Source organism: Oncorhynchus mykiss, chromosome 1 (genome assembly GCF_013265735.2).
Source record: "Oncorhynchus mykiss isolate Arlee chromosome 1, USDA_OmykA_1.1, whole genome shotgun sequence".
In the NCBI taxonomy this organism is placed as follows: Eukaryota; Metazoa; Chordata; class Actinopteri; order Salmoniformes; family Salmonidae; genus Oncorhynchus; species Oncorhynchus mykiss.
In genome coordinates, this window is record NC_048565.1 from 13176235 (window position 1) to 13203233 (window position 26999).

The window sequence follows — 26999 nt, forward strand, 5'->3', positions numbered from 1 at the left end:
TGGGGTGTATAACACTAGGCTGGTGGGGTGTATAACACTAGGCTGGTGGGGTGTATAACGCTATGATGGTGGGGTGTATAACGCTAGGCTGGTGGGGTGTATAACGCCAGGCTGGTGAGGTGTATAACACTAGGCTGGTCTGGTGTATAACACTAGGCTGGTGAGGTCTATAACACTAGCCTGGTGGGGTGTATAACACTAGGCTGGTGGGGTGTATAACACTAGGCTTGTAGAGTGTATAACACTAGGCTGGTGGGGTGTATAACACTAGGCTGGTGGGGTGTATAACACTAGGCTGGTGAGGTCTATAACACTAGGCTGGTGGGGTGTATAACACTAGGCTGGTGAGGTCTATAACACTAGGCTGGTGGGGTGTATAACACTAGCCTGGTGGGGTGTATGACACTAGGCTGGTGGGGTGTATAACACTAGGCTGGTAGGGTGTACAAAACTAGGCTGGTGGGGTGGTGGTGGAGGGAGGTCTAGGGGGGTACGATGCATGTGCAGGAGGAAAGCGCATTCTCGTCATTGTCTCATTTTGGCAGACCTAAGCGCTACAGTAGTGCCTGAACTTCAAAACAAATCAAATCTTTTTTGTTGCTTGCATCGGATACAACAGGTTTCACCTTTCAGTGAAACGCTTACTTACAAGCCCTAACCAACAATGCAGTTAAAAATAAATATATATATATATATATATATATATATATAAGTAACAAATAATTAAAGAGCAGCAGTAAAATATCAATATCGAGTCTATATACAGAGTCAATGTCGGTAGAGTTATTAAAGTGACAATGCATAGTTATTAACAGAGGATAGCAGCAGTGTAAAAGAGGGGGGGGGGAAGCAAATAGTCTGGGCAGCCATTTGATTAGATGTTCAGGAGTTTTATGGCTTGGGGGTAGAAGCTGTTTAAAAACTTCTTGGACCTAGACTTGGCGCTCCGGTACCACTTGCCATGCGATAGCAGAGAGAACAGTCTATGACTAGGGTGGCTGGAGTCTTTGACAATTTTGGGGGTTTTCCTCTGACACCGCCTGGTATAGAGTTCCTGGATGGCAGGAAGCTTGGCCCCAGGGATGTACTGGGCCGTTTGCACTACCCTCTGTAGTGCCTTGCGGTCTGAGGCCGAGCAGTTGCCATACCAGGCGGTGATGCAACCAGTCAGGATGCTCTCGATGGTGCAACTGTAGAACCTTTTGAGGATCTGAGGACCTATGCCAAAATCTTTTCAGTCTACTGAGTGGGAATAGGTTTTGTCATGCCCTCTTCACAACTGTATTGGTGTGCTTGGACCATGTTAGTTAATTGGTGATGTGGACATCTATAAACTTGAAGCTCTCAACCTGCTCCACTACAGCCCCGTCGATGAGAATGGGGGCATGCTCAGTCCTCCTTTCCTGTAGTCAACGATCATCTCCTTTGTCTTGATCAAGTTGAGGGAGAGGTTGTTTTCCTGGCACCACACAGCCATGTCTCTGACCTCCTTCCTATAGGCTCTCTCGTTCTTGTTGGTGCTCAGGCCTACCACTGTTGTCATCGGTAATCTTAACCTATTTAATCCCATCAGTCACAATAGTGACCGTAAAAATCATTTCCAGTTATAAGGCTCTTAACATTTTACTGAATGATGTGTCAATGCATTTCCAGCAAATATTGAAATAATAAAGGGTCTCAATGAAAGATGTGCAGTGTCACATGTTTATTGTAAATTGTCACATGACCAGAGCTGTTCACTTCCTGGTTGCACCATGAGAAGAGGATGGCGGCATCAAAACTCCCAAACAAGAGGTTAGTAAAGTGTGTTAACATAAAGATAGGACAAAGATGTTTGGTACACACCATATTTAAGGTGTCAGGTATTGAAAGCACTTCATGGCTACAGACGTGAGTGCTACGGGTCAGTAGTCATTTAGGCAGGTTAACTTAGTGTTCTTGGGCACAGGGACTATGGTGGTCTGCTTGAAACATGTTGGTATTACAGACTCAGACAGGGAGAAGTTGAAAATGTCAGTGAAGACACTCGCCAGTTGGTCAGCGCATGCTTGGAGTACACATCCTGGTAATCCGTCTGGCCCTGCGGCCTTGTGAATGTTGACCTGTTTAAAGGTCTTACTCACATTGGCTGCGGAGAGCGTGATCAAGCAGTCGTCTGAAACAGCTGATGCTCCCATGCATGTTTCAGTGTTACTTGCCTCGAAGCGAGCATAGAAGCAATTTAGCTTGTGTGGTAGGTTCATTTCAATGGGCAGCTCTTGGCTGTGCTTCCCTTTGTAGTCTGTAATGGTTTCACATCTGGTGAGAGTCGGAGCTGCGGTAGTACGATTCGATCTTAGTCCTGTTTTGGCACTTTGCCTGTTTTATGGTTCGTCGGAGGGCATAACAGGTTTTCTAATAAGCTTCCCTGGTTAAAGTCCCGCTCCTTGAAAGCGGCAGCTCTACCCTTTAGCTCAGTGCGGATGTTGCCTGTAATCCATGGCTTCTGGTTGGGGTATGTAGGTACAGTCACACCTCCAATTATAGGAAATATCCAATATCTCCTCTCCTCTGTGTTTTGTGATGAAGACCCCCCCCCCCCCCCCAAAAGGCGAATCTGGGCTACATATTGAGTGGTCTTGGCAAACCAGCAGGGGAGTCCTGAGGGTTCGGGGTTTGGATTGGGATTTGCAGGGGGAAAAGGGAGGAGGAATCTTTGGGCTCCAATCTTCCACCCTGGCTCTGTAAAGAATTCCGGGTCTCTGTGCTGGAAATCCAGAGATTTATCACACAGTTTGCGGTACAGTTACTGTGTAGTACATGTTACTCCAGTTCCTCTGGTCAGTATGAGAGAGGAATCACAGATCCTTCATCCTTCATGCCTTATAACCTTCCTTCTTCCCTATGGATCACTGCTATAGTCCGAGGGGTTCTTTCATGCTGTGAGCCTAGGTTTAGATCCTTCAAATCAAATGAAAGTTTGGTCACGTAAACAGTTCAGCAGGTGTTACAGCAGGTGCAGCGAAATGCTAATGTTGCTAGCTCCTAACAATGCGATAACACATCAAACAATTACAATGTTACAGGGAAATAAATACAGAAAATACAAGAAATCAAGAACGTTTGGACGAATTAAATTAACAACCCAAATACATAATATACAGTGCCTTCGGAATGTAGTCACACCACTTGACAATTTCTACATTTTGTTACATTACAGCCTAATTCTAAAATGTATTAAATTGTTTTTTCCCCTCATCAATCTACACACAATACCCCATAATGACAAAGTAAAAACAGTTTTTATTCGTTTTTTGCAAATGTATTATGAATAAAAAACTGAAATATCACATTTACATAAGTATTCAGACTTTTTTCTCAGTACTTTGTTGAAACACCTTTGTCAGCGATTACAGCATCATGTCTTCTTGGGTATGACGCTACAAGCTTGGCACATCTGTATTTGGGGAGTTTCTCCCATTCTTCTCTGCAGATCCTCTCAAGCTCTGTCAGGTTGTATGGTCAGTGTCGCTGCCCAGCTATTTTCAGGTCTCCACAGAGACGTTCAATCGGGTTCAAGTCCGGGCTCTGGCCACTCAAAGAAATTCAGAGACTTGTCCCGAAGCCGCTCCTGCATTGCTTTGGCTGTATGGTTTAGGGTCATTGTTCTGTTGGAAGGTGAACCTTCGCCCCAGTCTTAGGTTGTGTGCGCTCCGGAGCAGGTTTTCATCAAGGAGCTCTCTGTACTTTGCTCCATTCATCTTTCCCTCGATCCTGACTAGTCTCCCAGTCCCTGCAGCTGAAAAACATTCCCAAAGCATGATGCTGCCACCACTATGCTTCACCGTAGGGATGGTGCCAGGTTTCCTCTAGATGTGACGCTTGGCATTCAGGCCAAAGAGTTCAATATTGGTTTCTTCAGACCAGAGAATCTTGTTTCTCATGGTGTGAGAGTCTTTAGGTGCATTTTGGCAAACTCAAAGTGGGCTGTCATGTGCCTTTTACTGAAGAGTGGCTTCCAACTGGCCACTCTACCATAAAGGCCTGATTGGTGAAGTGCTGCAGAGATGGTTGTCCTTCTGGAAGTTTCTCCCATTTTCACAGAGGAACTATAGAGCTCTGTCAGAGTGACCATAGGGTTATTGGCCACCTCCCTGACCAAGGCCCTTCTCCCCCGATTTCTCAGTTCGGCCGGGCGGCCAGCTCTAGGTAGAGTCTTGTTGGATCTAAACTTCTTCCATTTAAGAATGACGGAGGCTTCTGTGTTCTTGGGGACCTTCAATGCTGCAGAAATGTTTTGGTACCCTTTCCCAAATCCTGTCTCGGAGCTCTACGGACAATTCCTTCGACCTCATGGCTTGGTTTTTGCTCTGACATGCACTGTCACCTGTGGGACTTTATATAGACTGGCGTGTGCCTTTCCAAATCATGTCCAATAAATTTCATTTACCACAGGTGGACTCCAATCAAGTTGTAGAAACATCTCAAGGATGATCAATTTCAAGTCTCATAGCAAAGGGTCTGAATTGTTATATACATGAGGTATCTGTTTTTTATTTTTTATTTTTTAAAATCTGTTTTTGCTTTTGTCATTATGGGGTATTGTGTGTAGTGCAATGGACTGGCGCAAGAGGAATGAACTCTTCAGTAAGCCTAAGATCACCATGCGCAATGCCAAGTGTTGGCTGGAGTGATGTCCATTTGGTGGATGCCAGAAGAATGCTACCTGTCTGAATGCATAGTGCCAACTAAAGTTTGGTGGAGGAGGAATAATGGTCTGGAGCTGTTTTTCATGGTTCGGGCTAGGCTCGTTAGTTCCAAGTAAAGGTCAATCTTGATGTTACAACATACAATGATATTCTAGATGATTCTATGCTTCCAACTTTGTGGCAAAAATTTGGGGGAAGGCCCTTTCCTGTTTCAGCATGACAATGCCAACGTGCACAAAGTGAGGTCTATACAGAAATGGTTTGTTGAGATCGGTGTGGAAGAACTTGACTGGCCTGCACAGAGCCCTGACCTCAACCCCATCGAACACCTTTGGGATGAATTGGAACACCGACTGTGAGCCAGGCATAATCGCCCTAACATCAGTGCCCGACCTCACTAATGCTCTTGTGGCTGAATGGAAGCAAGTCTGTGTAGCAATGTTCCAACATCGAGAGGAAAGTCTTCCCAGAAGAGTGGAGGCTGTTATAGCATCAATGGATGGACCAACTCCATATTAATGCCCATGATTTTTTTATGAGATGTTCGAAGAGCAGGTGTCCACATACTTTTGGTCAAGTAGTGTAGCACTGTAGCAGTAATCAAATGCAATCTAGACTTATGTACACCAGGAGAATTTACACAAGATCAGCTAAGAATGATATGTACAGCAGTAGACATATTAGTGCAAGCAATGTCAATAATCCAGTGTATAAATGTATATGCGGTGTGTATAAACAGTGTAACTGAAATACAATGTACAGTGGTTCAATGTCTCTATAGCATGGGACAGCAGTGTTGGCTGTGTGTGTGTGTGTGTGTGTGTGTGTGTGTGTGTGTGTGTGTGTGTGTGTGAGTGGTCGGCGGCTAGTGATGGCTGTTCAACAGTCCGATGGTCTGGTAATAGAAGCTGTTCAACAGTCCGATGGTCTGGTAATAGAAGCTGTTCATCAGTCTGATGGTAATAGAAGCTGTTCATCAGTCTGATGGTAATAGAAGCTGTTCATCAGTCTGATGGTAATAGAAGCTGTTCAACAGTCTGATGGTAATAGAAGCTGTTCAACAGTCTGATGGTAATAGAAGCTGTTCAACAGTCTGATGGTAATAGAAGCTGTTCAACAGTCCGATGGTAATAGAAGCTGTTCAACAGTCTGATGGTAATAGAAGCTGTTCATCAGTCTGATGGTAATAGAAGCTGTTCAACAGTCTGATGGTAATAGAAGCTGTTCAACAGTCTCATGTCCTGGTAATAGAAGCTGTTTTTTAGTCTCTCTGTCTGCACCTGTGCTGTCTCCGTCTGTCGGACGGTAGCCAAGTGAACAATCCATGGCTCGAGTGGCTGAGGTCCTTAATGATCTTGGCCTTCCTTTGACACTGGGTGCTGTAGATGTCCTGTAGGGATGACAGTGTGCCCCTGGTGATGCATTGGGCTGCCCGCACCACCCTTTGGAGAGCCTTACGGTTGAGGGCGTAGCAGTTACAATACCAGGCAGTGATACAGCCCAACAGAATGCCCTCAATGGTGTATCTGTAGAAGTTTGTGAGGGTCATAGGGGCCAAGCCTAAATTTCTTCAGCCTCCTAATGTTGAAGAGGCGCTGTTGCACCTTCTTCACCATGCTGTCTGTGTGAAGGGACCATTTCAGGTTGTCAGTGATGTGCACGCAGAGGAACTTGAAGCTTTTGACCCTCTCCACTGCGGACCCGTCGATGAGGATGGTGGGTGTGCTCTCTCTTCTGTCTCCTGTAGTCCACAATAAGCTCCTTCATTTTGTTGAGGGAGAGGTTATTGTCCTAGCACCACTCTGCCAGAGCTCAAACCTCCTCCCTGTAGACGGTCTCGTCGTTGTTAGTAATCAGACCTACCACTGTCGTGCCGTCGGCAAAGTTGATGATTGAGTTGGAGTCGTGCGTTGCCACACAGTCGTGGGTGAACAGGGAGTACAGGAGGGGGGGCTGAACACACACCCCTGGGGGGCCCCGTTGTTGAGGTTCAGCGTGGCAGAATTGTTGTTGCCTACCCTGACCATCTGTGATCGGCCTGTCAGGAAATCTAGGATCCAGTTGCACAGGGAGGAGTTCAGACACAAGGCCCACAGCTTAGTGAAGAGGTTGGAGATCACTATGGTGGTAAAAGCTGAGCTCTAGCCGATGAACAGCATTCTCACAGTGCAACGGTGCAGTCAAAAAAAAATCTAATTTTATTTGTCATCAAATTTTATTCGCCTCGTAAACATCAGGTATAGATTAACAGTGAAATGCTTATTTCCAACAATGCAGAGAGAAAGAAAATAGAGAAATAGTAGAAAAGTAAAATACGTAAAAAATGTAACTAATAATATATACACAATGAGTAACGATAACTTGCCTATATACACGGGGCAACAGTACCGAGTCGATATGCGCAGGGGTACGAGGTAGTTGAGCTAGATATGTACATATAACTAGGAATAAAGTGACAGATGATAAAACAGCAGCAGCAGCGTATGTGATGAGTCATAAAGGCTCAATGCAGATAGTTAAATAGTTAACCAAATACCTACCTGGACTAACTAAGGTCTTATTCACATCGGCCACAGAGAGTGTGATCACACGGTCGTCTGGAACAACTGGTGCTCTTGCTCATGGTTCCGTGTTGCTTGTCTCGAAGCAGGTGTAGAAGGCATTTAGCTAGTGTGGTAGGCTTGCGTCACTCGGCAGCTCACATCTGGGTTTCCCTTTGTAATCTGTGATAGTTTGCGAGCCCTGCCACATCCAACGAGCATCTGAGCCAGTGTAGTATGATTCAATCTTAGTCCTGTATTGATGCTTTGCCTGTTTGATGGTTTGTCAGAAGGCGTAGCGGGATTTCTTATAAGGGTCCGGATTAGTGTTCTGCTCCTTGAAAGTGGCAGCTCTAGCCTTTAGCTCAGTGCGGATGTTGCCTGTAATGTTTGACTTCTGGTTGGGATATGCACGTACGGTCAGTGTTTGGGCGACTTCGAATATGCATTTATTTATGAAGCTGGTGACTGATGTGGTAAACTCCTCAATGTCATTGGATGAATCACAGAACATATTCCAGTCTGTGCTAATGAAACCGTCCTGTAATTTAGCATCCGCTTCATCTTACTACTTCCATATTTTAAGCATGTCAATGGTATTTCAGGTTAGAGTTTTTGCTTGTAAGCAGGAATCAGGAGGATAGAGTTATGTTCAGATGTGCCAAATGGAGGGGGAGGGAAAGCTTTGTATGCGTCTCTGTGTGTGGAGTAAAGGTGATCTAGAGGGGGGTTTTCCCTCTAGGTGACATGCTGGTAAAATTTTGGTAAAACAGATTTCAGTTTTCCTGCATTGAAATCACTGGAGTGCAGCCTCTGGATGAGCATTTTCTTGTTTTCTTATGGCCCTATTCAGCTCTTAGTGCTTTTTCGATGGACTGGATTTTGTTATCTTGTTGACTTTTTCCAAATCACAGGAAAGTACAGTCATTAACATAAATGACTAAATTGTTCAAACGCTGTCAGTCTCAGTGGTATTGTATTGATCTAATACACATATGTCACACTGCAAGAAACTCCAAAATGATGCTCTTCCCTTGTTAACATCGTAATCTCACCTATCACTATGTTCAAGACACATATTAATAGTTCACAATGAGAAATGAAAACATATGCATGAAGGCATGTGGGTGGTAGGACGTAGGGTTATATAGATTTTGGGGTAATTATCACCATGTGAGGTCTGATGATGAAAAGGGAACATACATCTCTCTTGGGAGGGACACACACAGGTTGTCGTCGTTTCCCCCCCATCCCCCACCCCCCAGACACACACACACATCACTTTATAATAGCTTCTCAGACAGGACTGAGAAGTCATATCCCCATTGATGTTATTTTCCTACACTGTCATCAGATTCCAGGCTCTACCCAGTTACTTCATTCATATTCATGAGGTGTCAGATTGGTCCCAAAGGGCCCTTCTACTGGCAGCCACAAGAGGCCCCTGGGCCAGCTAATACACTCCAATACCTACAAATCATTACAGACATTCACAGTGTCTTAAAGTAGTTGCAAAATGTCACTATGGGTCTAAATAGGTTTTTGAATGACTCAGTAACAAAATGATATGGCCCTTAATCTGCTGTTTAAAAAAAGAAGAAACGGGCAACATGATATAAATTGGACCAAAAAAAACAAGTACCTACAGTGGCTTGCGAAAGTATTCACCTCTATGCCATTTTTCCTATTTTGTTGCCTTACAACCTGGAATTAAAATGGATTTTTTGAGGGTTTGTATCATTTGATTTACACAACATTCCTACCACTTTGAAGATGCATAATATTTTTTCTTGTGAAACAAACAAGAAATAAGACAAAAAAACTAAAGAACTTGAGCGTGCATAACTATTCACACCCCCCAAAATCAAATGTTTATAGAGCCAACTTTTGCAGCAATTACAGCTGCAAGTCTCTTGGGATATGTCTCTATAAGCTTGGCACATCTAGCCACTGGGATTTTTGCCCATTCTTCAAGGCAAAACTGCTCAAGCTCCTTCAAGTTGGATGGGTTCCGCTGGTGTACAGCAATCATTAAGTCATACCACAGATTCTCAATTGGATTGAGGTCTGGGCTTTGACTAGGCCATTCCAAGACATTTAAATGTTTCCCCTTAAACCACTTGAGTGTTGCTTTAGCAGTATGCTTAGGGTCATTGTCCTGCTGGAAGGTATACCTCCGTCCCAGTCTCAAATCTCTGGAAGACTGAAACAGGTTTCCCTCAATAATTTCCCTGCATTTAGCGCCATCCATCATTCCTTCAATTCTGACCAGTTTTCCAGTCCCTGCCGATGAAAAACATACCCACAGCATGATGCTGCCACCACCATACTTCACTGTGGGGATGCTGTTCTCGGGGTGATGGGAGGTGTTGGGTTTGTGCCAGACATAGCATTTTCCTTGATGGCCAAAAAGCTAAATTTTAGTCTCATCTAACCAGAGAACCTTCTATCATATGTTTGGGGAGTCTCCTACATGCCTTTTGACAAACACAAAAGGCTTATTTTTTTCTTTAAAGCAATGGCTTTTTTCTGGCAACTCTTGTCACGTTCTGACCTCTATTTCCTTTGTTTTGTCATTATTTAGTATGGTCAGGGCGTGAGTTGGGTGGGCAGTCTATGTATGTTTTTCTATGATTTTGGGGATTTCTATGTTTCGGCCTAGTATGGTTCTCAATCAGAGGCAGGTGTCATTAGTTGTCTCTGATTGAGAATCATACTTAGGTAGCCTGGGTTTCACTGTTTGTTTGTGGGTGATTGTCTATGTTAGTTGCTACCATGCTCTAGCTCTGTGGGAAGCTAATCAACTGATCATTAATTAATAAATAAGTAAACAAAGATATCAATTATTCATTAGCTCTGCCTACCCCTAGTGTGTGTGTGTGTGTGTGTGTGTGTGTGTGTGTGTGTGTGTGTGTGTGTGTGTGTGTGTGTGTGTGTTGGAGGCACTATCTAAGGATGATCTGACAGGCCAACCACAGTCCCTTTACATGGCCAGATGGGCCCAGCAAGACTCCTTTCAGTCTCGAGCCAGGCAAAGTGTGTGTGGTTTAAGTGGTTCGATTAGGGGTGGAGAGCAGTTGGGTACAGCCAGAGATTGGTGCAATGGGGGTAGCTACTGTGGCTTTAGCTGAGCTGACAATATCAGCAAATGCCTAATGATCCTAGCTGCTATCTTATGCTGGACGAGGTTTATGCACAGAAGCATACATGATTGATAGAGTTTCCAGATTGTGGTGCTATAGAATTGCATGTTGAAGAATTGTAGGATCTCTGTATACTGCTAACATACACATACTGTAGAATTGTTCTTGCAATCAACTTGAATCCACACATTACAATGGATGTAGACTACTTTTCCAAGGTTACGTTTGTCCCTGTTTCCGGTGATCATTACAATGGATGTAAACTACTTTTCCAAGGTTACGTTTGTCCCTGTTTCCGGTGATCATTACAATGGATGTAGACTACTTTTCCAAGGTTACGTTTGTCCCTGTTTCCGGTGATCATTACAATGGATGTAGACTACTTTTCCAAGGTTACGTTTGTCCCTGTTTCCGGTGATCATTACAATGGATGTAAACTACTTTTCCAAGGTTACGTTTGTCCCTGTTTCCGGTGATCATTACAATGGATGTAAACTACTTTTCCAAGGTTACGTTTGTCCCTGTTTCTGGTGATCCATTACAATGAATGTAGACTACATTCCCTAGGCTACCTTCCGTTACTATGAATGTAGACTGCATTTCCTAGGTTACATTTGTACCTGTTTCTGGTGATCCACTTGAGCAGGTATCCAGGTTAAGTGGCTGGTCTAGAGGTCCCTGTGGAGAGACTGCTGCCAACAGGCTAACTCGGCTATTCCCCAGGGGTACGCGCAATGCTGTCAGAGGTACGCCTCAGATTTGAAATGGAAAAAAAAAGAAAAGGAAAGGAAAAGGCCTGATTGTGACGCTAGAGGAAAGGTCAAGTGGTCACCAAATCAATAGATTTATTCCACTTGGGGTCTAGATTTTCCAACTGGGCTGTACATTTGGGTGATGTTTTTTTCTCGACTGAGTAGCCTCGTTTCACTGCCAAAAATAAAATTAAACCATCTAGTGTTCAGCGAAATAACAACATAATGTCAAATACAGGTAGCCTAGTCAAATAATTAACATCCAATCACATTAACCAATACTCTCTTACGGGAATTCCACTAACGGTCCGTATGTAGCCAAATGTACAGTAGATGCTGCTCATTTCGTTTCCTCGAAAATGGATAAATGGTTAAAAAAAATTAAGGCCCATGTCCATAGAGACACATACTGCTCTACTGGTAGTACTGCTACTACCAGCAGTACTACACCTGCCCCTGTTGACATCACAAGTTGTTCTGCTTCCACGAGCACATCCAATGCTAGCATCAGTAATTCTACATTTGTTGTTAGCCCAGCTAGCATGGACACTGACAGTTGTGAATATGACGCAGCCGAAGAGCTACTGCCCCCTTAACCAGGAAAGCACCGAACAACAAACAGGGACGTTGGACCATCAAAGAGGCGCAAATATGATGAGAACTACATTGATTTGGGGTTCACTTATATTGGGAGTACTGACTTTCCAAAGCCACAGTGTGTTATATGTGCGAAAGTACTATTTCACAACTCGAAGAAACCTTCACTCTTGCGCAGACATTTAGAAACGATTTGAAAAATAAGCCACGGGAGTTTAAATAAGACATGTATAAAAGCAACCGATACCATTAATAAGAAGGGGCCAGAAGCGTCTTATATGGTGAGCTACCGAGTGGATAGGACAGGCAAGCCCCATACTATCAGCTTCAAATAGTTATGTTCTGTGGCTGATTGTAGGCAGTGGCGATTTTAGCATGTACATTTTGGTGGGAAAAAACAAGTGGGATGCATGCCAGCAAAGCACTACACTACACTAAACAATACATTAATTGCACTACAACGGTGACTAAATTGTGCCCACAAATGGTGCCCACAAACTGGGCCTACATAAAGCTGTCCCAGCAGCAGTCCCAACATCTTACCGCTGTCAAGTCAGCGAAGCCTCGTCGCCCAGCGAAACAGTTCATTCAGCCTCATTTACTGCCTTTAAAAAAAACATAGCTGATATGGCTGACTTGCTTAAACAAATGTGGTTTCTAATGACATTTGACATGTACAAACTATGGCATAAGGGGACGAGAAGAGGATAAGAGGCAATCCGTAATTTCGATGAAGACTTTAATGAGAAAGCTGATGGATGTAGTCAATATAACTATTTCTTTAGCACTTTTGAAATGTACAGCGACAGAATTCAGAACATGAGCCGTTCTTACAGTGTTCTCCCTGTACACCAAGTCAGAACCGTAGGATAAATAATGGTGGCATAAAAGCAGACAGTGAAAGCTCTTACAATATTCAATGATTTAATTTCTTTAAAACAGGATATAGGCTACATGTGCACCACTAAGTCAGAACAGTAGGTGAAATTAAGAGGGTCTATGCCCCTTACTTCTGTCAATCTTTACTAACGACATGGCTTTGACTAAAGCCACAATATAGTAGGGGGTGTAAAGACTATAACACATACGTTTTTACAGCAGCAGACTCTGATCAATAATCAATCAAAAGCCGGACTGAAGTGTAACAAAACAGCCACACAATTTTTTTATCATCAATTTCTCTCATCCAATCGTTAGTCATTTATGTAAGTGCTGTGCTTGTTGAATGTCCTTCCCCAGAAGTGTGTTGAAAGTCTGTAAAATAACACTGTATCTGGTCAAACACAATGTTTTCCAAAACCTTACTAAGGGTTGGTAACAGGCTGATTGGACAGCTATTTGAGTCAGTAAAGGGGACTTTACCATTATTAGGTAGAGGAAGGACTTTTGCTTCCCTCCAGGCCTGAGGGTATACACTTTCTAGTAGGCTTAAATTGAAGGTGTGGCAATATCATCTGCTATTATCCTCAGTAATTTTCCATCCAAGTTGTCAGACCACTGTGGCTTGTCATTGTTGACAGACAACACAACTTTTTTTGACCTCTTCCACACTCACTTCACGGAATTCAAAATTACAACGCTTGTCTTTCATAATTTGGTCAGATATACTTGGATGTGTAGTGTCAGCGTTTTTTGCTGGCATGTTATGTCTAAATTTGCTCATCTTGCCAATTAAAAAATCATTAAAGTAGTTGGCAATATCAGTCGGTTTTGTGATGAATGAGCCATCTGATTCAATGAATGATGGAGCTGATGGAGCTGAGATGAGGTTCAATTCTCTAAATGTCTTGGACAAGATGACTCACTGATGCTGTAAAGCACTTTTGATCAGATTTAGCAACAATAGACAGATTTTGAGGGCTGAGAGGTAGTTGGGTAGGTGGTATTATATTATTATCACACCGTCAGTTTTCTCCCATTCCTTCAATTTAGAAAATACTTTCCAAGTGCTCCCAGATCAACAGTAGGAGAAAATCAACTTTCCCACGTAGATGTTCTCAGCGTTATGACGCTGACGTCACAGAAAGGATCATGTCCGGATGGCTTTGGTGAGACTATGTGGGAGTTGGAGGTGTAAACTCACCCTTAACTTTTTGATACAGTCTACTGAATATTTAGCCTGATCCAACATCATGACCGGACTGCTACAAAGTGAAAATGCAGTCCAATGGGTATAACCAATGTTCCCTCTAATTCTTTGGGGCACTGAGCAAATGTTTGGTCTTGTGAGCGGAAACTTGAACGTTGTGAGAATTTTTGTGCAACTTCCGGCGCGCGTTTACAGTGAACACTGAGGTTGTTTTAGTTTTAGACAGTAGCCAATAGCTATTTGAACATAATGTAGGCCTACCAACAAAACCAATGGAGCAAATCCCATAACATTTTCACATGGAAATAGCTTTTCTATGATATAGCCTACAGTAGCCTATATGTAGTGTTCAATGCAGGCCTACATTGCATGAGACTTTTAAAATTGTTTTTATATTATGAAGGCTTGACATTAATTCATTATTCTTTACTTGGTCTAACACCATGCGCCAAATTGGTGTCGTAAATTGCATTGTATTGTGTTGTATAATGCAAGAAACCACTTAACAAAATACAATTAATTATTATTACCATACAGAGAATTAGACAACGTAGGCTACCCCTCTGCCTATTGACTTATTTGCATATTCAAGCCTGTCTTAAAATACAACACTGGCCCTTTAATTGCTTTTTACCTGACTGGCTTTTCAAAGACAGCTTGCAATGTAGCCTGTTGATGTAGATGGGAATGTGCTCTCTCTGCTGTCACCTGTAGTCTATGATCAACTCCCTCGTTCTGTTGACGTTGAGGGAGAGGTTATTTTCCTGGCACCACTCTGCCAGGGCCCTCACCTCCTCCTTGTAGGTTGTCTCATCATTGTTGATAATCAGGCCTTACAATGTTGTGTTGTCAGCAAACTTGATGATTGAGTTGGAGACGTGTGTGGCTACACAGTCATGGGTTTATTTTGGCAGTACCAAAATAAACAATCTATTGATTCTGTCTCCTTGCAACAAAATCTACAGAGCTGAGATTGTTGTATGCCCCATATACAGTTGAAGTTGGAAGTTTAAATACACTTAGGTTGGAGTCATTAAAACTCGTTTTTCAATCACTCCCCAAATGTCTTGTTAACAAATCATAGTTTTGGCAAGTCGGTTAGGACATCTACTTTGTGCATGACACAAGTAATTTTTCCAACAATTGTTTACAGACATTCTTTCACTTATAATTCACTGTATCACAATTCTAGTGGGTCAGAAGATTACATACGCAAAGTTGACCCTGCCTTTAAACAGCTTGGAAAATTCCAGAAAATTATGTCATGGTTTTAGAAGCTTCTGATAGGCTAATTGACATCATTTGGGTCAATTAGAGGTGTACCTGTGGATGTATTTCAAGACCTCAGAAAAAAAATGGAGACCTCCACAAGTCTGGTTCATCCTTGGGAGCAATTTCCAAATGCCTGTAAGTACCACGTTCATCTATATAAACAATAGTACGCAAGTATAAACTCCATGGGACCACGCAGCCGTCATACCGCTCAGGAAGGAGACGCGTTCTGTCTCCTAGAGATGAACATACTTTGGTGCGAAAAGTGCAAATCAAACCCAGAAAAACAGCACCTGTGAAGATGCTGGAGGAAACAGGCACAAAAGTATCTATACCCACAGTATAACGGGTCCTATATCGACATAACCTGAAAGGCCGCTCAGCAAGGAAGAAGCCACTGCTCCAAAACCTCCATAAAAATGCCAGAATATGGTTTGCAACTGCACATGGGGACAAATATCATACTTTTTGGAGAAATGTCCTCTGGTCTGATGAAACAAAAATAGAACTGTTTGGCCATAATGACCATTGTTATATTTGGAGGAAAACGTGAGAGGCTTGCAAGCCGAAGAACACCATCCCAACCGTAAAGCACAGGGGTGGCAGCATCATGTTGTGGGGGTGCTTTGCTGCAGGAGGAACTGGTACACTTCACAAAATAGATGGCATCATGAGGTAGGAAAATTATGTGGATATATTGAAGCAAGATCTCAAGACATCAATCAGGAAGTTAAAGCTTGGTCGCAAATGGGTCTTCCAAATGGACAATGACCCCAAGCATACTTCCAAAGTTGTGGCAAAATGGGTTAAGGACAACAAAGTCAATGTGTTGGAGTGGCCATCACATAGCCCTGACCTCAATCCTATAGAAAATGTGTGGGCAGAACTGAAAAAGCATGTGAGAGCAAGGAGGCCTACCCAAGTTAAACAATTTAAAGGCAATGCTACCAAATACTAATTGAGTGTATGTAAACTTCTGACGCACTGGGAATGTGATGAAAGAAATAACAGCTGAAATAAATAATTCTTTCTACTATTATTCTGACATTTCACATTCATAAAATAGAGTGGTGATCCTAACTGACCTACAACACTGAATTTTTACTAGGATTAAATGTCAGGAATTGTGAAAAACTGAGTTTAAATATGTTTTGCTAAGGTGTATGTACAATTCATACTTCAACTGTATATAGCATTTTGATGGTGGCAAGAATTTTACATAATAATTTAAATGGAAAAACTCTAAGTTTTGAATCAAGTGTCGTTTTTTGTACCCGTTTATAAACCATGTGCCATGGAATTGGTACATCGAAAATCTCCTCCCGTTTATTTTGCAACCTGTATGGAGCAGCTGTCAATATTTATGTCCTCAGATGAAACTGGTATATTTTTATATTCATGCAAGTTCCTTTCAGACAATTTGTATCTTTAATATTCAGCAGACAAACAAGTCCCCTACCTTCTCCCTTTCTCCTTGCCTCCTTCATTTTTGTGGTGCTGCTGCAATCAGCTGGTTTTAAGTTTGGATTGAGCAGATATTCCCATATATTTTGATAACTGCATATGTGACATAACTCCTCCGTTTCTATTTTAAAACATTTTTATATTTGAGTTTAACCATAATATGTGTTGTAATATTTGTAATATATTTTCTGGAGGATAAAACTGAAATTTTAAACAGCTTTGTATGGCTTGGTTGAGAATGGGCAGTACTTTAAACAAAATTCTGAAGATTACAACTTCTCATTTCCGACTAATTGAAAATGGAAAAAGGCAATTTTTTAACAAAGGATGAGCCTTTCTTAATAATCTACTGTAGAACCATTTTGGGTTTAAGTATAACTTATGTATGAGTGAAGCTTGTAGTGAGATGTTTAAAGCTTTAATATTTTATAATTTTAGCCCCCCCAAACTCATTCATTATATAAATAGACATGTTCAATTTTGTCTGGCTCAGCATTCCAAATAACATGAAATATTTTTTGCTCATATTATTTAAAAAATTAGTAGTAGGCAGTGCCTAAGTAATTAAACTGTGATAGGATCAAAAAGTTAATCAATGTGATTTTCCATAAATAGACAAGTAAACTTTCTATTGAAATTAATTGTGGTAAATTCATTAATATTTTTTGAGATGTGAATAACAAGTATATCTACTTCATCATCTGTCCATTTTATTGGTAAACTACAAGGTAGTGTAAACACTGTATTTTTTACCAATCCAATATGTAATATGGTACACTTGTCATAATTAGGTTTTAATGGAGAGAGGCTAGAAAAGTGATCAAGATCTTCAATGAGACTGTGCAGGGATCCAGATTACAGACTTAAGAAAAAACTAGAGTCAACGGCATACATTGACACTTTTGTTTTTATCCCCTGGATTTCTAACCCCTTAATATTTTTGTTGGATCTAATTGTAATAGCTAGCATTTCAATGGCCATAATAAATAGATATGGAGACAACAGACATCTTTGTTTTAATCCTTTTAAAAGTTCAATACTTTCTGAGAAGTAACCATTATTTACTATTTTACATCTGGGATTGCTGTATATAACTTTAACCCGTTGTATAAGAGATTCACCCAACTTAAAGTAATCCAGGCATTTATATATAAATTCTAGTCGTACTTTATCAAATGCCTTTTCAAAATCTGCTACGAAGACCAGACCTGGTATCTTTGATGTTTCGTAATGTTCAATTGTTTCAAGTAATTGTCGTATATTATCTCCAATATATCGTCCATGTAAAAAACCTGTCTGATCAGGATGAATAATATCTGGTAAAACCTTTTTTATTCTATGTGCTATGCATTTCGCCAGGATTTTTGCATCACAACAAGTGTTAGAGGCCTCTAGTTTTTTAAATGGACTGGATCTTTATACTCACCACCTGGGTGCTGTTTGAGTAGTAATTAAATCAGACATTCTTGTTGAGTACCTAAATGTCTACCATTTGTATAAGACTAATAAAAACATGCTAATAATAGATCTTTGAGTATATAAAAAAAAGTCTGACATACCTCTACTAGTATACCGTCATGCCCTGGTGTTTTTCCAGATTGAAAAGTTTATCTTCTGTAAATTGGCCTTCACACAGGTCTTTCTGTAAATTTGTTCATTTTTCATTATTATTATTATTATTAGGATAGAAATCCTTACAGTTAACATCATTCAGGGGAAATTGAGGAGGCTGAAAAGAAAACATATGCTTAAAATCTTTTTCAAAATATAATTCCATTTGTAACAAGTTTCTGTAAATTATTTTTGGTAGAATTTCTATGTTGAAGATTCCAGAAAAATTTGGGGCATTTTTCACAATTTTCCATTCAATTCGCTTTATTTTTGTAATATATTACACTTGATCGTTCTTGAATAAGTACCTCTGTTTCTTTTTGTTTTTCCTCTAACCTATTTTGTGCCTCTATAGTACAGTTTCCATTACCATCTACCTGCGCTGTTACTTCCTCTATTTCCTTTATTAGCCTAATCTCTTTTGACCTAAACTGCTTTTGTTTTAATGATGAGTATTCTATTGAATGGCCTCTAAACATACATTTGAAAGTGTCCCATACAATAAGAGGATCTGCTGTACCTACGTTGTACAAAAAAAAAGTCAATTATGATTTATTTTGTCTTAGTTAAGAACAAATTGTCATCCAATAGGCTTTGATAAAATGTCCAATATCCCAGTCCACGTGGAAATTCAGTAAGAGTTATATGGAGGACAATTAGATGGTGGTCCGATCGCATTCGGTCTCCTATTAACACTTTTAAAAAACTTTTGATGCCAGCAAGAACAAGAATAGGAAGTAATCAAGATGAATAGCTTGATTAAGCCTCCTCCATGTATGTCTCACTAGATCAGGGTTTCAACCTCCATATATCCACTAGTTCTAATGTATCCATGATATTTATGATCTCCTTAAGTGCTTGAGGGTGATAGTTTGTAGAATGATTTCCTTTACGATCCATTGAGGTACGTTAAACCGTATTATAATCTCCCACCATAATAATAGATTATTTTGTTGCTTGTGAGCTTTTCGAAGAAGTGTGGATCATCATTATTTGGCCCATATAGATTAATTATCCAGATCTGTTTTTGGTCCAGTAGCATATCTAAAATAATCCATCTTCCTTGTTGATCTGTTTTCACAGTTTGCACAATCGGATCAAAATGTGTGTTAATTAGTATAATCACCCCTTTTGAGTTTCTTTACACATGACAAATCTATTTCTCCCTCCCAGTCCTTTTTCCACCCAACCTCCTCTATATTTGTAGAATGAGTTTCCTGTAAATAAGACATTATATTCTTTATTTTTTAGCAATGTAAAAATGTATATTTTTTTACGATCTGCTAAGCCGTTACAATTATAACTTGCTATACTTATTTCCCCACTTACCATAATGATACCCAAGTTGCAATTATACTTACCACAACCAATGTTTATAAACTTACCATTAAAAAGCACCATGATGATTAAGTGTCCATATAGCTGTAACATAATAATTTGCACTGTTTAGCATACTGTAGCTGCAACTTTGTAAACCTCCAATTGTCCTAATATTCCACCCACTAAAATCTCCCCCCATATCTAGGTCTGTTGTCACTAAGACCATCAGATCATCTCCCTGACTCATGACGCACCTTTGCGTTCTAAGGCAAACCCTTGGCTGCCAATTGGCGTTGGCCAGAGGGAAATATGGGCAGTCCCATGATAACATAAATATCTATGAGGATGCTTTAGAGAACTAACCAAATAACATGGAAAACAGTCAGAAAAAAATAAAATGTAACAATAATAAATCATATTAATAGAAATAAATAACAGCACAGTCTTATAAATGCATGCTCATATTTAGAATGTCCTAGCAAGGCGGTAAGCATGTCAGCCCAGCCTGCTCAGTTCATTGGATAAAATTGTTCAAAAGAAATTTGAAAAAATGAAGAGAAAACAACTCGCAAGACCAGTCCTTTTTTTAATGTCCATTACATGTAAGACATATTTCATGTGGGTCCTCGTTATGTTTTGTTGTATTCTGACAAAACAAGACCAGTCCTTTTTTTATGTCCATTACATGTAAGACATATTTCATGTGGGTCCTCGTTATGTTCTGTTGTATTCTGACAAAACAAGACCAGTCCTTTTTTTAATGTCTATTACATGTAAGACATATTTCATGTGGGTCCTCGTTATGTTTTGTTGTATTCTGACAAAACAAGACCAGTCCTTTTTTTATGTCCATTACATGTAAGACATATTTCATGTGGGTCCTCGTTATGTTCTGTTGTATTCTGACAAAACAAGACCAGTCCTTTTTTTATGTCCATTACATGTAAGACATATTTCATGTGGGTCCTCGTTATGTTCTGTTGTATTCTGACAAAACAAGACCAGTCCTTTTTTTAATGTCTATTACATGTAAGACATATTTCATGTGGGTCCTCGTTATGTCCTGTTGTATTCTGACAAAACAAGACCAGTCCTTTTTTTAATGTCTATTACATGTAATACATATTTCATGTGGGTCCTCGTTATGTCCTGTTGTATTCTGACAAAACAAGACCAGTCCTTTTTTTAATGTCTATTACATGTAAGACATATTTCATGTGGGTCCTCGTTATGTTCTGTTGTATTCTGACAAAACAAGACCAGTCCTTTTTTTAATGTCTATTACATGTAATACATATTTCATGTGGGTCCTCATTATGTCCTGTTGTATTCTGACAAAACAAGACCAGTCCTTTTTTAATGTCCATTACATGTAATACATATTTCATGTGGGTCCTCGTTATGTTCTGTTGTATTCTGACAAAACAAGACCAGTCCTTTTTTTAATGTCCATTACATGTAATACATATTTCATGTGGGTCCTCGTTATGTCCTGTTGTATTCTGACAAAACAAGAAGAACGGACACTAATGACTACAAATAAAAATGTGTCTTAGGCATCACATTGTATCCTGTTGTATTCCTTTTGCACCGTGCCATGGTTGTGCCTATCTATCGACGGTTTTTGGTTTGGATAAGTTCTAGTATTGTTGTTGAATGTTGGGTGAACTTTCCTTTCAAAGAGGTGAACACTAATTATGATAAACACAGAGCCCAAATGACACACATAATCTGTTATTCTTAGCCTGACATAACATAATCTGTTGGTGGTCTGCCTATCCCTTTCCCCTCTTCCCCCTCCCCTATTTTCTGTGGTAACTGACTCTTGGGTACAGCTAGTCCCAGTGCAGTCTCTCTCCCCTGGTTGATAGTTTAATTACCCCAGATAAATCCATTGGCAATTTGTCATGCTGTGTCTGTGTCTCTTCCCTCCCTCTGCTCCCCCCCCCCCCCCCCCCTGGTTCTAAGCCCCTGTAATGAATCACTGTTCACCCGGTCTATGAAGAGAATCTCCAGCACATTATCCCATAGTTACCCCACACTAGTAGAGGCTTTGATTCTGGCCAGCAGAGGGCACTCTGGGAAGTGGAGTCCTCACATAGTTGAAGTAAATCTAATCAAGTGTAGGCCAATTTTTTGTTATGTGTTCTGTATGTTTTTATGGGATAAAATGTTTGCTGCCTTGTCTGGCTATTTTTTCTGTCAGATGTTCAGTCCAATGAAGTTTCAGTCAGCGACCATCGACCATCTCCTTGTCCAATGGATCCAAAATGGAGAGGTAGTTTGAAAGCCTGCTGGCTGGGGCAGGGATCAAATAGAAGCTGTCTTGTTCTCCTTCTCTACCTCTTGTTTGGCATAGAAGCCATCTTGTTTTCCATCTCTTCCTCATGTTTGGCAGAGTAGGGTCTAAATGGTTCTCCTGTAGAGTGTTTGGGCCACGGCAGAAAATGGAGGCCGAATTCCCTATCTCACTCCCAGAGTAATTTGCAGATGCTATACGGGGGCGTGTCACCGCGGACCAAAGATGAAAATTGGAATTGGCAGCCGACATGGAACAGGGTCAGTGGATTTGATCTCGACACACACAGATTGTGTGATGGGGACACATCTTGTTTACAAGGGGGTCTGTTAAATCAATGGAATTAGGGGTGTATAATAGTCAAGGAATGTCATTCCAGTCTTTGCAACATGATACAGAACTCTGCTAGATGTGTTAATGTTTTTAACATTCTCTGGAACATCTCCACATCCTAGGTACACTCCACTGATTTCACTCTGATGTAGAATGAACTGATCCAAATATAAACATGGATTTGTGGGAGGGTTTAGACACAGGTCAGAGTGTTTTGGGGATTCAGAGTGATGAAGCAGATTTACTAAACAGTGTGTGTGCTGGGACAGAAAAGTTCCCGTAGTGCTTGGTCTCAAACTGAGATAAGAGCAATGAAAAGGGTCTCTAGATCACACAGCATCGGCCATCTTTAACATATGCCAAGATGGCGCTTTCTCACAAATGTGCGAGATCTCATCACTTATTTAATAACCTTTTTAGTATAGCCTAAATAATGTTTTCCAGAATACCTTTTCAATGTTTACCCGACTTTATCTGGGGTACTAAATCGTATGCTTGAACAAAATCCTCTATGGTCGTTTTGGGATCCTGGTGTCCGTTTTTTTGTCAGTGTGGAGGTGAAAGCCTGTCAGAAATGGTTAGCTTCTCCAGTGAAACTACTTCTTATCATCCTATAGCTCCAGGTCTTGCCCTGTGTCTGCACAATTTCTTTCTATCCTCTTGTTTCTCTCCTTTTGTTTAGATAAAGCGAAGGATTAGGGAAGATTTGCCCCCATAAAGTAGTGGTTTGATAGGCTTTTATCCCTCCATGTTGCTAAAGCTGTGTCTCCCCTGGATTAGGCTGCCACAATAGAAACCCTTGTGTTAGGCTGCAGCCCGAGGGTGGACAACCAAACACTGGCTTTGGGTGAAAGGGTGGAAACAAACCTGCCAACTTCGATATGTCAAGTTGGCCAGAGGAACCGTTCGCCAGAGTGGCTGTGGAGTATGTATGGTGGGTGGTGTGTTGATCAGTGCTTCCCCATTCCAGTCCTGGAGGGCTGAAACACTTCTGCTTTTTTATACTCTCCTTCTTATCAGGGATTAATTCAAACCTGGAACACCAGGTGGGTGCAATTAACTACCAGGTAGAAACTAAAAACAGAAGTGTTTCAGCCCTTCAGGCAGATCTAGATTCTACAGGGTCCATTGGAGTCAAACCCTTCAAGGGTGCTACTGACACATAATATCCAATACCCATTATTAGTACCCAATATGACTTAAAATCAACCTTTCTGGTTACACTATACATTACAGAGCTAATAGGGGCACCAGGGTCCTATTTATGTCAGTTATTATGAGTATTAACACCAATGATTTTCAACCTACGCACCTGTTGAGATGAGTTCTGTGGTTACCCTAAGAGTTGTACTGCCCAGGAATCCTATGGCAAAATGATGCCTTATATATTTCATATTTAAAATAATCAACAGGGCAATGGACGCTAGGAGCTAACCGAATCCCATTGTGATGCAGGGAGGGACAGTATTTGGTAGGCAGACACTATTTGGCATGAAAGGCCCATATTTATAAAGTGCCTCCCGAGTGCTGATCTAGGATCAGTTATATTTTAGATCATGATGAATATGATTATTATAGACAGGGATGACTTGATCCTAGATCAGCTCTGCTTGATAAACACGTGCCCAAAAGGTTTGACATCTTTTGTATGCAAGCATGCAGTGTCACTTGTCTCTTAAAGGTCAAATGCAGCCATTTTATCTCAATATTAAATCATTTATGGGTAACAATTAACTACATTACTGTGATTGTTTTCATTTAAAATCGTCAAACAAACAAAATAAGCTTCTTAGCAAAAAGTATTTGTCAAGTAAGAATTTTGCTAGGACTGTCTGGGAATGGTCTGAGGGGAGGGGAAAACGTTATTGGCAGAGTAACCTAAAGTAGCAGGCGTAAAATAAACTACACTGCTCAAAAAAATAAAGGGAACACTAAAATAACACATCCTAGATCTGAATGAATGAAATATTCTTATTAAATACTTTTTTCTTTACATAGTTAAATGTGCTGACAACAAAATCACACAAAAATTATCAATGGAAATCAAATGTATCAACCCATGGAGGTCTGGATTTGGAGTCACACTCAAAATTAAAGTGAAAAACCACACTACAGGCTGATCCAACTTTGATGTAATGTCCTTAAAACAAGTCAAAATGAGGCTCAGTAGTGTGTGTGGCCTCCACGTGCCTGTATGACCTCCCTACAACGCCTGGGCATGCTCCTGATGAGGTGGCAGATGGTCTCCTGAGGGATCTACTCCCAGACCTGAACTAAAGCATCAACTCCTGGACAGTCTGTGGTGCTCAGTTGGTGGATGGAGCGAGACATGATGTCCCAGATGTGCTCAATTGGATTCAGGTCTGGGGAACGGGCGGGCCAGTCCATAGCATCAATGCCTTCCTCTTGCAGGAACTGCTGACACTCTCCAGCCACACTCTTCTAGCATTGTCTTGCATTAGGAGGATCCCAGGCCCAACCGCACCAGCATATGGTCTCACAAGGGGTCTGAGGATCTCATCTCGGTACCTAATGGCAGTCAGGCTACCTCTGGCGAGCACATGGAGGGCTGTGCTCCTCCTGCTCCTCCTTGCACAAAGGCGGAGGTAGCGGTCCTGCTGCTGGGTTGTTGCCCTCCTACGGCCTCCTCCACGTCTCCTGATGTACTGGCGTGTCTCCTGGTAGCACCTCCATGCTCTGGACACTACGCTGACAGACACAGCAAACCTTCTTGCCACAGCTCGCATTGATGTGCCATCCTGGATGAGCTGCACTACCTGAGCCACTTGTGTGGGTTGTAGACTCCGTCTCATGCTACCACTAGAGTAAAAGCACCGCCAGCATTCAAAAGTGACCAAAACATCAGCCAAGAAGCATAGGAACTGAGAAGTGGTCTGTGGTCCCCACCTGCAGAACCACTCCTTTATTGGGTGTGTCTTGCTAATTGCCTATAATTTCCACCTGTTGTCTATTCCATTTGCACAACAGCATGTGACATTTATTGTCAATCAGTGTTGCTTCCTAAGTGAACAGTTTGATTTCACAGAAGTGCGACTGACTTGGAGTTACATTGTGTTGTTGAAGTGTTCCCTTTATTTTTTTGAGCAGTGTATATACCCTACATACCGGTCATCACGAAAATCTAAATAACTGTTGGAGGAGGTTCTCTTCTGCCCTGTTCGACCAATCCAAGACGGAGTGTCACCTTGTTAACATCCAAGAGCGAAAGTTGTGTCACAGGCTCTCTTTACATTTCCCCTGAAAACCGGATTATCCGGTTGTTGGGGACTCAGCTGAGGCTATTGGTAGAGAGATTTTAAACTCTTTCTTATTGGTCTATCAACTCATTTACCACCTGTTGATGTCACCAGCAGTAGAACTATAGGAGGACAGGCTCATTGTGATGGCTGGAATGGAATGAATGGAACGGAGTCAAACATGTGGTTTCCATACGTTTGATGTGTTTGATACCGTTTCATTTATTCCATTTCAGCCTACAAAAAGTATGTCCTCCTATAGATCCTCATACCAGTCTCCTCTGGTCACGAGGCGGGCCAAAACTCCATCCCACCAGTCTCCTCTGGTCACGAGGCGGGCCAAAACTCTCTCCCACCAGTCTCCTCTTGTCACGAGGTGGGCCAAAACTCTCTCCCACCAGTCTCCTCTGGTCACGAGGCAGGCCAAAACTCTCTCCCACCAGTCTCCTCTGGTCACAAGACGGGCCAAAACTCCCTCCCACCAAAATAGGCAAACATTTCAGGCAGTCTTTTCAAACAGTTCTTACACCTAAAGGAATACATCATAATTTTCGCATTATTATTCCAACCTCATAATGTGGAAATATAACACAGAAAAATCACACTTTTGATTACATTGGGCCTTTAATATGTCTCACAGTAAGGATTCAGAAATAAACTGCATCTATTTTCATTCATTTCCCCTCACCCTCTACAGTACTTTCCGATTCAACTTACAGATGTGGTATCATTATCCACCATTCTGATGGCCCAAATGGGGCCACAGAGCTCTGTTCAGAAGTGTAGGGAGTAGAGTGCCGTTTGAGACAGAACCTCAGACTAAGACTGGATACCTTGTTAGAGGTTGTTGAGTTATAAGCTGTATAAGGAAATAAGCAAACAGGAAACCACTCACCCAGAGGCGGCGCTCCTAGTGGCCGAGAGACTTTAATGCAGGGAAACTTAAATCAGTTCTACCAAATTTCTGTCAACATGTTAAATGTGCAAGCTGAGGGAAAATAATTCTAGATCACCTGTACTCCAGACACAGAGACGTGTACAAAGCTCTCCCTCGCCCTCCATTTGGTAAATCTGACCACAACTCTATCCTCCTGATTCCTGCTTACAAGCTAAAACTAAAGCAAGAAGCACCAGTGACTCGGTCTATAAAAAAGTGGTCAGATGAAGCAGATGCTAAACTACAGGACTGTTTTGCTATCACAGACAGGGACATGTTCCGGGAGTCTTCCGATGGCATTGAGGAGTACACCACATCAGTCACTGGTTTTATCAATAAGTGCATCGAGGAAGTCATCCCCACAGTGACTGTACGTACATACCCAAACCAGAAGCCATGGATTACAGGCAATATTCGCACTGAGCTAAAGGGTAGAGCTCCCGCTTTCAAGGTGCGGGACTCTAACCTGGAAGCTTACACGAAATTCTGCTATGCCCTGCGACAAACCATCAAACAGGCAAAGTGTCAATACAGGGCTAAGATTGAATCGTACTACACCGGCTCCAACGCTCGTCCTATGTGGCAGGGCTTACAAACTATTACAGACTACAAAGGGAAGCACAGCTGCGAGCTGCCCAGTGACACGAGCCTACCAGACGAGATAAATCACTTCTATGCTCGCGTCGAGGCAAGCAAC